The sequence below is a fragment of the Alligator sinensis genome, unplaced genomic scaffold, assembly GCF_000455745.1.
Source record: "Alligator sinensis unplaced genomic scaffold, ASM45574v1 scaffold32_2, whole genome shotgun sequence".
Classification (NCBI taxonomy): domain Eukaryota; kingdom Metazoa; phylum Chordata; order Crocodylia; family Alligatoridae; genus Alligator; species Alligator sinensis.
In genome coordinates this window covers 202,815-214,855 of record NW_005842670.1, presented here as the reverse complement: position 1 = coordinate 214,855, position 12,041 = coordinate 202,815, and the positions used below count along the sequence as shown (strand labels likewise).

General features: G+C 44.1%; 1 long non-coding RNA gene across 1 annotated transcript in view; it reads right to left on the bottom strand.

Moving 5' to 3' along the window:
* Positions 1 to 625: 625 nt before the first annotated feature.
* Positions 626 to 12,041, bottom strand: part of LOC112551938 — a 46,561-nt gene continuing 35,145 nt past the window's right edge. Inside the window, exon 3 of the long non-coding RNA XR_003096274.1 lies at positions 626 to 3,793. This is a non-coding gene — a long non-coding RNA (uncharacterized LOC112551938). The remainder of the gene's footprint in view (positions 3,794 to 12,041) is intronic.

Here is a 12,041-nt window from a genome sequence, read left to right as displayed (position 1 = left end):
GCTACACCCTGCAATCCACCTGCAATGCAATGCAATGCATTTGCTACACCTTGCACAGAAGGGACTGAGCTTCTGAGAAGGGGCAGAGGGGTAGCTCTCCATGTGAGGGAGCAGTACACCTCTCGGGAGGCTGACATTGGCTCCAAAGATAAGCAGCTTGACCCCCTCTGGGTCACGTGGGGCCGTGGCCTTGTAGCCATGGCAGCTGGGGGCCCCTCCAGCAGGGCTGGGGGTAGCTGGGGGCTGCAGGTGGGGAGTGAGGGGCACCAGCAGAGGTGTGGGGTGGTGGGGAGCTGTTGGTTGGGAGTGATGGATTTTGTCGATTTTAATCAAAGAATCTGCAATTTTTAAACAGTGAAAACTAGGATCCCTGATTTATGTGGTCTGCTCAGTTCACTTTTGGATCCACTAACTAACATGATTCCAGCAGCAAAATCTGTTGCTGGCTGATAGTATTACAATTGTGAAATGTGTGAGGTAGCTTTTCCTAGAAAATGTCCAAGGTTGTAAAACTTGACGGTGGTAAAGATAAGGGAAGTACTTGTTACAATAAAACTTTCTTTGGATTCAAGCACAGGAACACCGCTGTTTGTAACAGTTCTACGTTTTTACTGCTGCAGAAAATTTTTACTGCTGCATACACGTTTCTGTATTTGTAAATACAATTATTTGCTTATTTTTCATATAAACAGTAGAATAGACCTTGTTTAAACCTGAAATCTAAATATATACCCCTTGTATAAATTCTGTCTAAGATTTTTTTCCCCAGTTCCCAGCACACAGGAATAAAAGGTATTGATGGTGCCAAATCTATCCTTGTTGTAACTACATTGACTTCGCTGGAATTACACCTGGATGAATATTACCCAGTCTCTGTACATTTTATAAACATGACAGAAAAACTATTTTTGTATAATATTATAACCTAATGTTCTAACCTAACTGCATGTTTAGATTATTTGAATAACACACATCATAAAATCTACAGAACGAAAGTGAGACTATATCCCATCAAAAATTAATTGTAAGTATATCTAATGAATGAGGCAATACTCAGAGACAATTTATTTGTAGTAATTTGGTGGCAAAAATTTGCAGTTGATAATGATGCTAGTAATGACGCACATTAGTATGAGTAATACTTGAAATGAGAAAATTAAATAATACCCCTTTTGTACTAATTGGGTCATTATGAAAATGTCCTTGGAGTCAGCTGTTGAATTAATAGTAATCATTTGATGGATTGTGTTTCTCCTGTGAGAATCGCAGCCTTGCTTTCCCATTAAACAGCAGTTGACGTGTCCTTATATACAGCTGCACTGCGCATCTCCATTTCTCGAGTAACCCATCTATCTGCCTGGCCGTGTAAAAGGGCTTCTCATCTCAGTTGCCTAGCCCTTCACAAACCTTAATGCATTTTTTGCTCAGAACACTTTGGTTAGATAGAGATATAATACCAGCCCTTCACAAATAGGGAACTGAGGTGCTGAGGAGTTCAGTGTTTTGATCCAGGTGTCACAGGTGGTCACTGGAAGCGCTGGTAATTGGCCCCAGACTGTGTATCTCAGTTTGCTGCTGTTGTCACACCACCACCAACCCGTCAAGATAAGGGATCACATGCACTAATGTACTGTGTTATATCTCTGCAACTGCAAAAGTTCTTCTTACCATGCCCTGATGCTAATGAACACGAGGACTTCAATCATTTTGGAATCTCACTCATTTCTTTCACCTGCATAGTGCTTTTATTCCAAATTATGCCAAAGTATGTTACCAATTATAGACCTATAATTTTCAAAATTGCTTCCAAACTTGCTAACATAGATTTTGTGTGGTATGACTTTGTGTCTGCATACATTTGTGCATGCCAACTCTAGTCAGACAAGGTTTTGGGTAAATGTTTTTTATTAGACCAACTAAACCTGCCAACTATAGTAGCATTTGTAGGTGCATGTAGCTCAGTTGTACATGCAGTTACCAGGTTTCCCTGGCCAAAAGGCAAACGCCTATTTAAGGAGTAAAACTGAAAGCTAAAGCAATGCACTTATCCCATATGAAGAAAGGGTGTGCCTAAGGTCTCAACAGGCATCTCTCTCTATACCTGAACACAGTAGAGATGGTGATCTGCAAAGTTAGTGGTTACAACCCGGTGGTACTTGAAGATGGTTATGTGACCCTATAAATGAATAAATGAGTATGAAATAAAACTCCAGTTGTTAGGGGCTACCCTTCCCCTTCCCCCTCTCCTCCTTCCCTCCTCTTCTCCACCCCCATAACATTCTTGGCCTCAAATGGCACCAAATTCTTAATTGTCAACAGAATCCCCTGTGGGTGCACTGTTAAATTCTGATCTGCATCGATAGGAATGGTTTCTTCATAGACAACAAAAATGAGAGCATTTGAGGAGGTAAAAACTCTGAGGGAGCAGAGAAATATGTGTTCACTCAGGGGAGGCCTAAAGGAGTTGTCTTCCTTTGCCAATAGTATTAATACAGAATGTTCCCTTTACAGTACACTGGGCTCATTATGGTTCACCCAGCCCCACCTCTGCGAGCATCTTTCAGGCTGAGTCTTTGTCTTTTCAAAGGCAAGGAACCATCACTGTTCATTCAGCTTTCTCCTAATGCCTTGCCTTGAGTGTCTGATGCCCCCTGCTGCTCTTGCATGCAACTGGGGGGGATACCAAGCTGTAATAGCCTTGAAGCTTTCCTGAGAGGTGCAAATCTTTTTTTCTGTCTTTACCAACACCTTTTTCTTTTTCTGTTTTTACCAACATCTTTTAGTTTGGAGGCTCCCTTTTACAAATCCCTCTAAGTTGTCAAACTTTCAGTGGGAGGAGGCGGCAGAAAAAAATGGGAGATGCAATGATTGTTGATAAGGTTCCCATAACACGAACTATTTAAAACCTTGTGATTTGGCAAAACAGATTAGTCTAGCTAACAGCACAAAAGATGATAAATTGCAGGTCAGAGCATTCATTCTACTAATTTAAAATTGATTAAGCTTTCAGGTAGGGCAGGCAGTCGCAGGTTTGTGCTGCTTTTGTGTTCATGACAATAGTTAATGAGCTGCTGACGTCGCAGAGAGAACTGGAAAAATATTCAGTTTAGAAGCTGTTCAGCCTGTTTGATAGGTGTGGTCTTTTTCTTTTATTATTCGACATTTGCCTGAAATCAAGAGCTGCGTGTTACCCTGAAGTTCTTCTGGATACAGATCCAATTGACTCATTTTAGAGGGAGTTCCATCCCTGACATGAGCACAGGTCAGGTCTATAATAAAAATGTTGTTCCTGCTCCTCATAGCTTCACCAGAATTAAGATTAAGGGAGCTAGCTGCTGAGCACTGGCAATTTAGTCACTCCACATGTTTACCTCAAAGAGATGTTAATTGGGTAGTGTATTCTTCATGGGTTCATCTGAGGAGAGGTAGTAAATGTTCAGCAGCAGATTAACTCTATTTATTCACTAAGCCATGAAGGATGTAACTGGGAGAGCTGTCCTACCACTGCTTGGAGCCCACAGCTGGTTCTATGCAGCCATCATGGCTACACTCTGTAAACCTCTGCAGGAGCCCTGTCTCATCACTTGCAGGAAGACAAGATGCAAGATTGCTGGTGTAGGATTTCATGCTGATAGCACGAAAAGCGGCTTCTCAAGATTTGATTAGCTGGATGGAGACCAGGTTTCCAGTGAATAAACAGCAAATGTGTAGCTACAGGGTGGAGAGAATTGTCTCTGCAGGACTGGAGTATGGGAAGGCCTTGCATTTCCTCTAGCATGTCACCCTTCTGCACCTGGGAGAAAAGTGAGGAAGGCATTAACCAGTAGCATAACTAGAGGTGGGCAAGAGGGGCACCCACCCTGGGCACCAAGCTGGGGGCCCAGAATTTCTCCCCCTCCAAGAAGTATTTCCACAGGTGTGAGCAGTTTCTTGGATAACTAACATCTCTGTACAGTAGCTATGGAGCCAAAAGTGCATTTGACATTGTACAAACCTTTGACATTGGACAAACATTTATCTTGATTTCAATATGGTCCCACATAACATGCTCATAAGTAAGCTCTAATTCTGCTCTCATAAGCTGACTTAATGCACATCATAGATGGAGTCTAACTACTATTTATCTCTTCCATTGATAACTCTGTGGTTGAGAATGGACACTGCTTCCACTCTTAAGGTTCTCTCTTAAGCTTATAGAAGCCCCCACCGAAATCTCTTTGAAAGTCTTGGTCTCTACAGTGTTTACACTGTCTGGCGAATTAGCACACCATCTGTATAATTAGAGTTGAATGTTTTGCTGAGCCACTGAGTGATTACAGTATTATTCTGTAATAGCCTGCGGCTATAGGCTTCAGATCTCCTGATGAATTCTGATTCTCTTCTGTCCATAAACGACTTTCCAATCTGCTTTATGGGAAAGGAGCTTTTTGAAGCTTTGTGAATTTAGGAATTTTGCTCAGTCTTACAGGAAAGATTTTATGTGTTTCCAATAGGCTTGTGTGTATAATAAAGAAAAGAAACCTTTTGTGCTGATTTTACTGAAAACTGATCTCCAAAGATGCTGATAACTACTCATGGAAATCCAGAACATATGATACGATGTTTCCAAGAGAACAGTTGATGGTAAAGTATATTCTTCACATTTATTTTATTCAGACATTATTGAGTTCTGTGCTGTATCTTGATGTCAATATGGTCCCACATGACATTCTCATAAGTAAACTGGGGAAAGAAGGTCTAGATGAAATCACAATTAGGTGGGTGCACAAGTGGTTGCAGCATATCACTCAGAGTAGTTCTCAGTGATTCACTGTCAAACTTGGAGAGTGCAGAGCTCTGTCCTGGACCCAGTTCCATCAATATTTTGATTGATGATTTGGATAATGGTATATAGGATGCACTAAAAGAGTTTGCAGGTGTGTAACAAGGAACCCAAACCCTGTTACTTGGGCACAGTAGAGGGGGAGGCAAAGGAACTGTACCGGGAGCCAAAGTCTCCTATCACTTTAAGACAGTGGTCTCCAACTTTTAAAGTAGGAGATCATCTTTGGCATTTAAAAGCAACCCAAGATCTACCGTGTGCCGCTGCCTTCCCCCCGCTCCCATCAGGTAAGTCTGTGGGGAGGGAAGAGTGGGGGGGGGCAGATCGAGGCAGAGGGAGAAAAATTATTTGGGGGTGCATGTCCCCAGCAGGTAAGTCTCACTTGGCTGAGGCCCCACTCAACTTAACCCTGCTCCTGCCTCTGCAGCACTGTCTCTCACCGTAGGGGCCTTGATCTAGCCCCTGCCCCTCCCCTCCCCTACGGACTGACCTGCTGGGCTGGGGCATGCGCATCCATGCATACGGGCACTCAGCCCCCAATCCCAGCCTGGGATTGACAGAGGAGGCAGTCAGACCCTGTATGCTGCAGGGAGAGGAGCTCCCCAGAGCAGCTGACTGTAGAAAGCAGTGCACAGGGATCCCCAAGGTATCCACAAGGGTGAGAGTGTGCCTAGCACTGGGGATTATAGCTTGTGGTAGGTACTGACTGACAGCGGGGAAGAACTTTGTGAAAGCCGTTTGCTTATATTTCTGTTGTACTGGTGTCTACGCTTGTTTGTGTGTGTTAAGAACTGGAGGACTGGAAGTGACTAGGGGTGGAGGAGGCCATGTACAGGGATCCCCAAGGTATCCACAAGGGTGAGAGTGTGCCTAGCACTGGGGATTATAGCTTGTGGTAGGTACTGACTGACAGCGGGGAAGAACTTTGTGAAAGCCGTTTGCTTATATTTCTGTTGTACTGGTGTCTACGCTTGTTTGTGTGTGTTAAGAACTGGAGGACTGGAAGTGACTAGGGGTGGAGGAGGCCATGTGCAGGGTACCTGGCAGGTATCCTCTGCTGCGAGGCTGCGACCCAGACTGCTGGGGCCGAAGTCAGTGGATCTAGACTAAGGGACTTCAGCTGAAGGAGAAGGGGCTAAGGCTGAATAGATTGAAGCCCAGACAAGGGTAGGGACCTGAGTGGCCCAGTGTTAGTCTGGGGCAAAAAAGAGAGAGACTCTGAGTGTCAGGGTCGAAGCCCCAAGTCAACCCCACAGAGTAGTAAAGAAAGGACTAGGAAGAGCACCTAAGGCTCACTAGCCTCTGAAGGGCAGCCTCTGCTTTTCACTAACAATACCGAGGCATGGTAGGTGAGACATCAGGAGACGTGACAGGTGGGAGCAAAGGCTGGACAGGACTAAGGCAGCCATCAAGGTGTGGGGGAGGGGGTACGGCAGCCCTAGGGCACATCCAGTCACAAGGTGATACCACACAAGAAGTATTTTGGAGGACAGGGTCAGAATTCAAAACTGTTCTTGATAATTTGGAGAGAGGCCAAAATCAACAAGAATAAATTCAGAATAGACAAGTGCAAGGTGCTGTGCAAAAAAGGAGAAATCAAATAGACAAATACAAAAGAGGGGACAGTGAGCTGGCATGGTGCGACAGAAAAGAATTGGGGGATTATAACAGAGCACAAATTTAAATATGTCATCAATGTGGTGCTGCTGCAAAAAGGCAGCTCTTTTTCTGGGAGGTAGTAAAGAAACTTGTCTCAAGACGCTGGTGGGAGGGTGACAACTGTACTGTTGTACTTGATGTTGCTGAAGGCTCAGCTACAATAATGAATCTGGACTTCAGGCACTCCACTTTAAGCAGGATGTGAGATGAACTGAAAGAATCCAGTAAGAGAGCAACAGGAATGGTAAAAGACTTATAAAACATCTAGAAGGAGAAGTTGGAAGAACTGGATTTGCTGAGTCTAGAAATGAAAATATAAAAGGGTGACATAAGAGGCTGAATATGTAAAAGATTGCTTGTAAGAGGATGGTGATTAATTGCTCTCCACATTTACTTGTGACAACAGAAAGAAGAAATCTACTTAACTTTCAACAAAGATGAAGAAGGAAAGACTTTGGAACTATAACAATTATTAAGCACTGGAACAGGATCCATGGGGAAGTTAATGGAATCCTGTTTGTTAGAGGTTTTTAAGAATAGATTAGATAAATATCTGTCAGGGGTGGTGTAGACATGCTCAATGATTTCATGAGGCCCCTTCCAGCTCTTCATTTTCACAAATTGATTCATTGAATTACCACTGCAGATACCTGCCTGATGAATGAAATTTCCCCCACCTCCCTAAGCATATTCTATTCTATTCTATTTTTGCAGGATCAAACAGGAGACAAATAGGCTGGTAGAAAGTTCATGGGACCTCAGAGCCACAGCTCCTGAATTCTGTGTCTAGTTACACTGATCTTTGAGCCAGTCACTCCACCTCTTTTGCTACTTCACTTTCCTCATCTGCCAAATAGAGTATGAACTGCTCTTCAAGGGTTAATGCAGGGCTATTCAGCTGGTAGCTTGTGGATTAACTTGTAGCCTGTGAGCCCTGTGGCTGCCTTCCCCACTGTCATGCAATGGGTGCAAGCTCAGAGGAGGGGGAGAGTGCAGGCTGTGCACCATCAATGGTGATGCTGTGGGGAGCCACCAGCCACAGGACCTGGGGAGAATCACAGTGGGGCTGTCCCCACAGAGTATGGCCCATTTGGTGTGTGGATTTGGGGGCTGAAGTTGGATGGCCCTGAGTAAAAGGCTACATGAACTATCCTTTCTGAAGCAAGCTGAGCTTTGGATGAAGGATGCTAAATATCTGAAAAGTATTACTGCATTGTTATCAAGAAGACCACATGAGGGATAAACCGTCTTGGTTTAAGTGTAAATATTTATGGTTAGCAACAGGAACAATATCTCTGGAAAAACTGGAGAAAGGCTCATGGATTTATGGTATATATAAAGTTTGCCCTACTTATTCAAATCTCTTTTAAATCATTCTAATAGCAACTGCTCTAGAGCAACAAACACTCCCTTGCAGCTCTATATCAAGGCCAGCATTAAAATGGACAGGCATGTCTGGTTATCAAGGGCCATTAGTAGCAGCTGATGTTTTAATGAAAAATCAAGCCCTGGCTCTTTGTTCCACATCACTTTTTTTGTCCTAAGGAAAAAGCATTATGGAAATAGGTACTATATAATTACTAGTACAAAATGTAGAAATATTAGTTATTCATATTTTTAAATACAGCTGAAGGTTCCTAGCCTATAAATGTAAACATCACCTCAAAACCATAAACCACACACTGTATGCTATATATGCACATCCACCTCAGTCAACATTCTCCTCAAGAGCTTTTCTGAACAGAATGAATAACCTATATTTAAAATATATAGCAAACCTATCGTTAATAATAAGTAAACTTGAGTACGCATAAGGTTTCATAGTTTGTAGCATATCCCTGCCATTTTGCTTATAAAAGAGAAGTCTCTACAATGGGTAACTTATTATAGAGGCTTCTTCTTTCTGTGGTTCACAAAAGTATTACTACAAGCCCCAGTGAAGAGATCTGGGTATATTTGTAATTGCCATAACAATAAAGGCAGCATCCTTAAACCGGAAGTAATGGCTCATCCCTTCAGCACCAGAGAATGGAGGGAATAATCTGTTATTTCAACCCTCATGTCTCTCACCTGTCCTTGATGGTTTAGGTGGGATGAAATGAGGAGAAGTCACAAGTAAAGTCCTGGAAGCAAAGGGTAAATGTTATGCAGGAAACTTCTCTGTCTTTCTAGCAAACATTGTCTCCTCCATAGAAGATCTTGTAGCCCAATCCTGAAAGCAGTGATAAAAAGTAGGGGATGAAAATGAGATGTAGATATAATGCTGCTTGGAAAGCATTATCTGTCTGTGCTCTTTGCCACAGATGGGTCCAGAGGTTGTAGGCTGACAGCCAGACTGTATGAGGTAGTGTGTGGGAAGGGAGCAGAGCGTTTGTGTCTATGATTGCACAAGAAGTTCTGGCTTCTTTTCCCCTGCCCCTTACTCACTGGTCCTGCCACAGCTCCACTCCCCAACCCCAACCGGCTGGTGGTGCAGAAGATAGAATGCAGCTCCGTGCAATGACTTGGGTTCATTTTGTTCTCCTTTGTGCATTTCTGTTTTTTGGGAATATACATCCCATGAAAAGCAGACTAGGAAAAGAGTTATTAGACCAGCCAGGCTTTTTTCCATCAGCTAATAGAGGGTTGCTCCCAGCAATATGTTCTGGAGTACTTTGTTCAGTGGAGTTTTAAATTACAGTGTTAATGTGTCTTCTACCACTTCCTGTGGGAGACTGTGATGCATTAGGTCCATTAGCACTATTAGGGATTCCACACAGCAGAGCATTTGAAAAGTATTCACCTGAAAGGCAGTATGCTGACAGCAGAGAAAGCTTCTCTGTTACCTCCAAATTCCAGTGGGAAATGTGTTTTAGTAAATGTGAATGACAGCAAGTGATAATGATCCTGGAGAAGATTGCCCTGTGCCCTTGGTAATGGAATGTCTACAGCAAAATGGAAATGAGAAATAACTTCACTAAATCTATTTTCCAGAGTTTGTTTTGTAGATGAGTTATGCAGGATAGTTTCACTGGCCAAAGCAGAAAACTTAAGTCAAAGCATTGCTTGAGCTAATAATGCTGCTGTGCATAAAATCAGATTTAAGATACAGGTGCTGATGATTCAGATTCAATGTATTGACTTCAGAGGGAGCAAAATTAGGTCCTTTACAAGTGGCCAGGTTGTGAATAGCCCTGACTCAGGTGCACAGGGAAAAGAGGGTACAAAGAGTTTCTGTTTGTATGGCCTGTGCATGAACCTCTCAGACTTGTTTAGCTTTACAAATCAAAAGTCTTCACTCTCAAGCACAAAGAAATTGTGGAAAAGTAAAGGTGAGAAATGTTGAAGGATATAAGCAGGTAAAAGCTGTGCCTTTGTTCCATTGTTTGCTTGCTTTCTGCCTTTAAAATGAACTAATAGATCCACCTTTCTTTTACCCGCTGTGGGGGAAATTCTGCGTTGCTGAAGTCAGTGGTAGCTAGACCAGAGCCAATAACACAAAGTGACTTGAAAATTCAACTACCTTGTTTGCCACTAGAGGCTGCTATAATAATATTTAGCTATTTACATTTTCAATAAGTTGTTCAAATATTATCCAGATTGAACAAAAATATACATTGCTGCAGCTTTAGCACATGGCTTTTAGCACTCTCTCCCCAGTTATGACAGTAACATGCATCCTGTTTGGAGGAAGGTGCTGTGTACTGCAGAAGTGAGGAGTTCTAACCTGAGCTGAATTCCAACCAGGCTTCTACCTGCAGAGCCAAGGACATGGAAGTAAATCTCTCAAGAGCTAGGCTTTCACTTCTGCCCTAGGTTTTACTCTAAACTTCCCTGGAAGGAAGGCAGTTGGTGAATTCTCATAAAAGATAAGGCACGCTGGCAGTGCTGTAAACTGGCCAGTGCTCAGTAACTGACTTCCAGGTTCAGAGTCTGCAAGCTCTTTACTATTCTGCTGCTAAGCTCACACTGTCTCATAGAGGACAGGCAGTTTGAGAGAAATAAATTCAGAAACTCTCTTTACAGGCAGGGACTGCCAACTTACACTACGATGCGTGTGTTCCCTGGCTTTGGACTACTAGTTTGTGCTTGCTAAACTTAGACCCAAGTAGAGCCCTCTTTTAGACTGGGGGGATCATGTTCTGTCCTGGTGTGATAGAACTGAGGAATGTTTGCAGTAGCTGTGCTAAAATAGCAATCCACCTGCAATGCATTTGCTACACCCTGCAATCCACCTGCAATGCAATGCAATGCATTTGCTACACCTTGCACAGAAGGGACTGAGCTTCTGAGAAGGGGCAGAGGGGTAGCTCTCCATGTGAGGGAGCAGTACACCTCTCGGGAGGCTGACATTGGCTCCAAAGATAAGCAGCTTGACCCCCTCTGGGTCAAACTGGGGGGGTAGGGGGGTGAGGTGAGAGAGACCTAACTGTGGGCATTTACTACAGGCCACCAAACCAAGGGGAGGAGCACGATCTGGAGTTCTCTCAAGAACTGACAGAGGCCGTGTGTGCAAGGGACTTGGTTGTCATGGGTGACTTCAATTACCTGAACATAGATTGGGAGGAACACATGGCTAGGTCGGATTGGTCTAGGTCAGATGTAGCTTCTTAACTGTAATCGAGGAGCTTTTTCTGACCCAGGAAGTGCAAGGACCAACCAGAGGTACCACTCTCCTAGATTTGGTCTTGGCCAAAGGAGATGATCTGGTATGTGGCTTGAACATTGAGGGTAGCCTGGGTAACAGCGACCATGACCATGTGGACACCATGTGGACCATGACCATGTGGACCACCAAACCATGTGGCACCCACAAGGACAGCCCAGCCTGAAGAAGGAGAACATTGAGAACCTGCAAGCCATGGGGCGGCCAGCACTACAGCACAGGTAAGCAACGAGAAGGTAAGAAATAAGGGGCCCCTTGGGATTCGGAGCTGGGGGGCAGCAAAGGCACCAGTCGCAGGGCTCAAGTGCCTATATACTAATGCTAGGAGCATGGGGAACAAGCAGGATGAACTAGCGCTCCTGCTAGCACAAAACACCTATGACTTAGTAGGGCTAACGGAAACCTGGTGGGATTTGTCCCACGACTGGGCGGTACATATTGAGGGTTATAGATTGTACAGAAAGGACAGGGTGGGGAAAAAAGGGGGAGGGGTTGCGCTCTATGTCAATGAGCAATATACATCAACCCTCATCAAGAAGGAATCAAAGGATGAGGAAGTAGAAGAATTGTGGGTTAGGCTACATGGGGGGCAAGGAGAAAGGGATTTGGTGGTAGGGGTCTGCTACAGACCCCCACACCAAGAGGAAGAAATAGATTTGGGGCTCCTGAGGCAGCTCTCGGAGACCATAAAAGCTAAAGAGGCGGTAGTCATGGGGGACCTAAACTACCCAGACATCTGCTGGGAGACGCAGACGGCAAAGTCCCACCGTTCATGCAGGTTTCTAACCTGTGTACAGGACCTCCACCTGACACAGGAGGTACACGGTCCCACTAGGGGGAATGCCATACTGGATCTGGTATTGGCAACGGGGGATGACATGGTAGGGGACCTCCAGATCGGTAGCCATCTGGGGG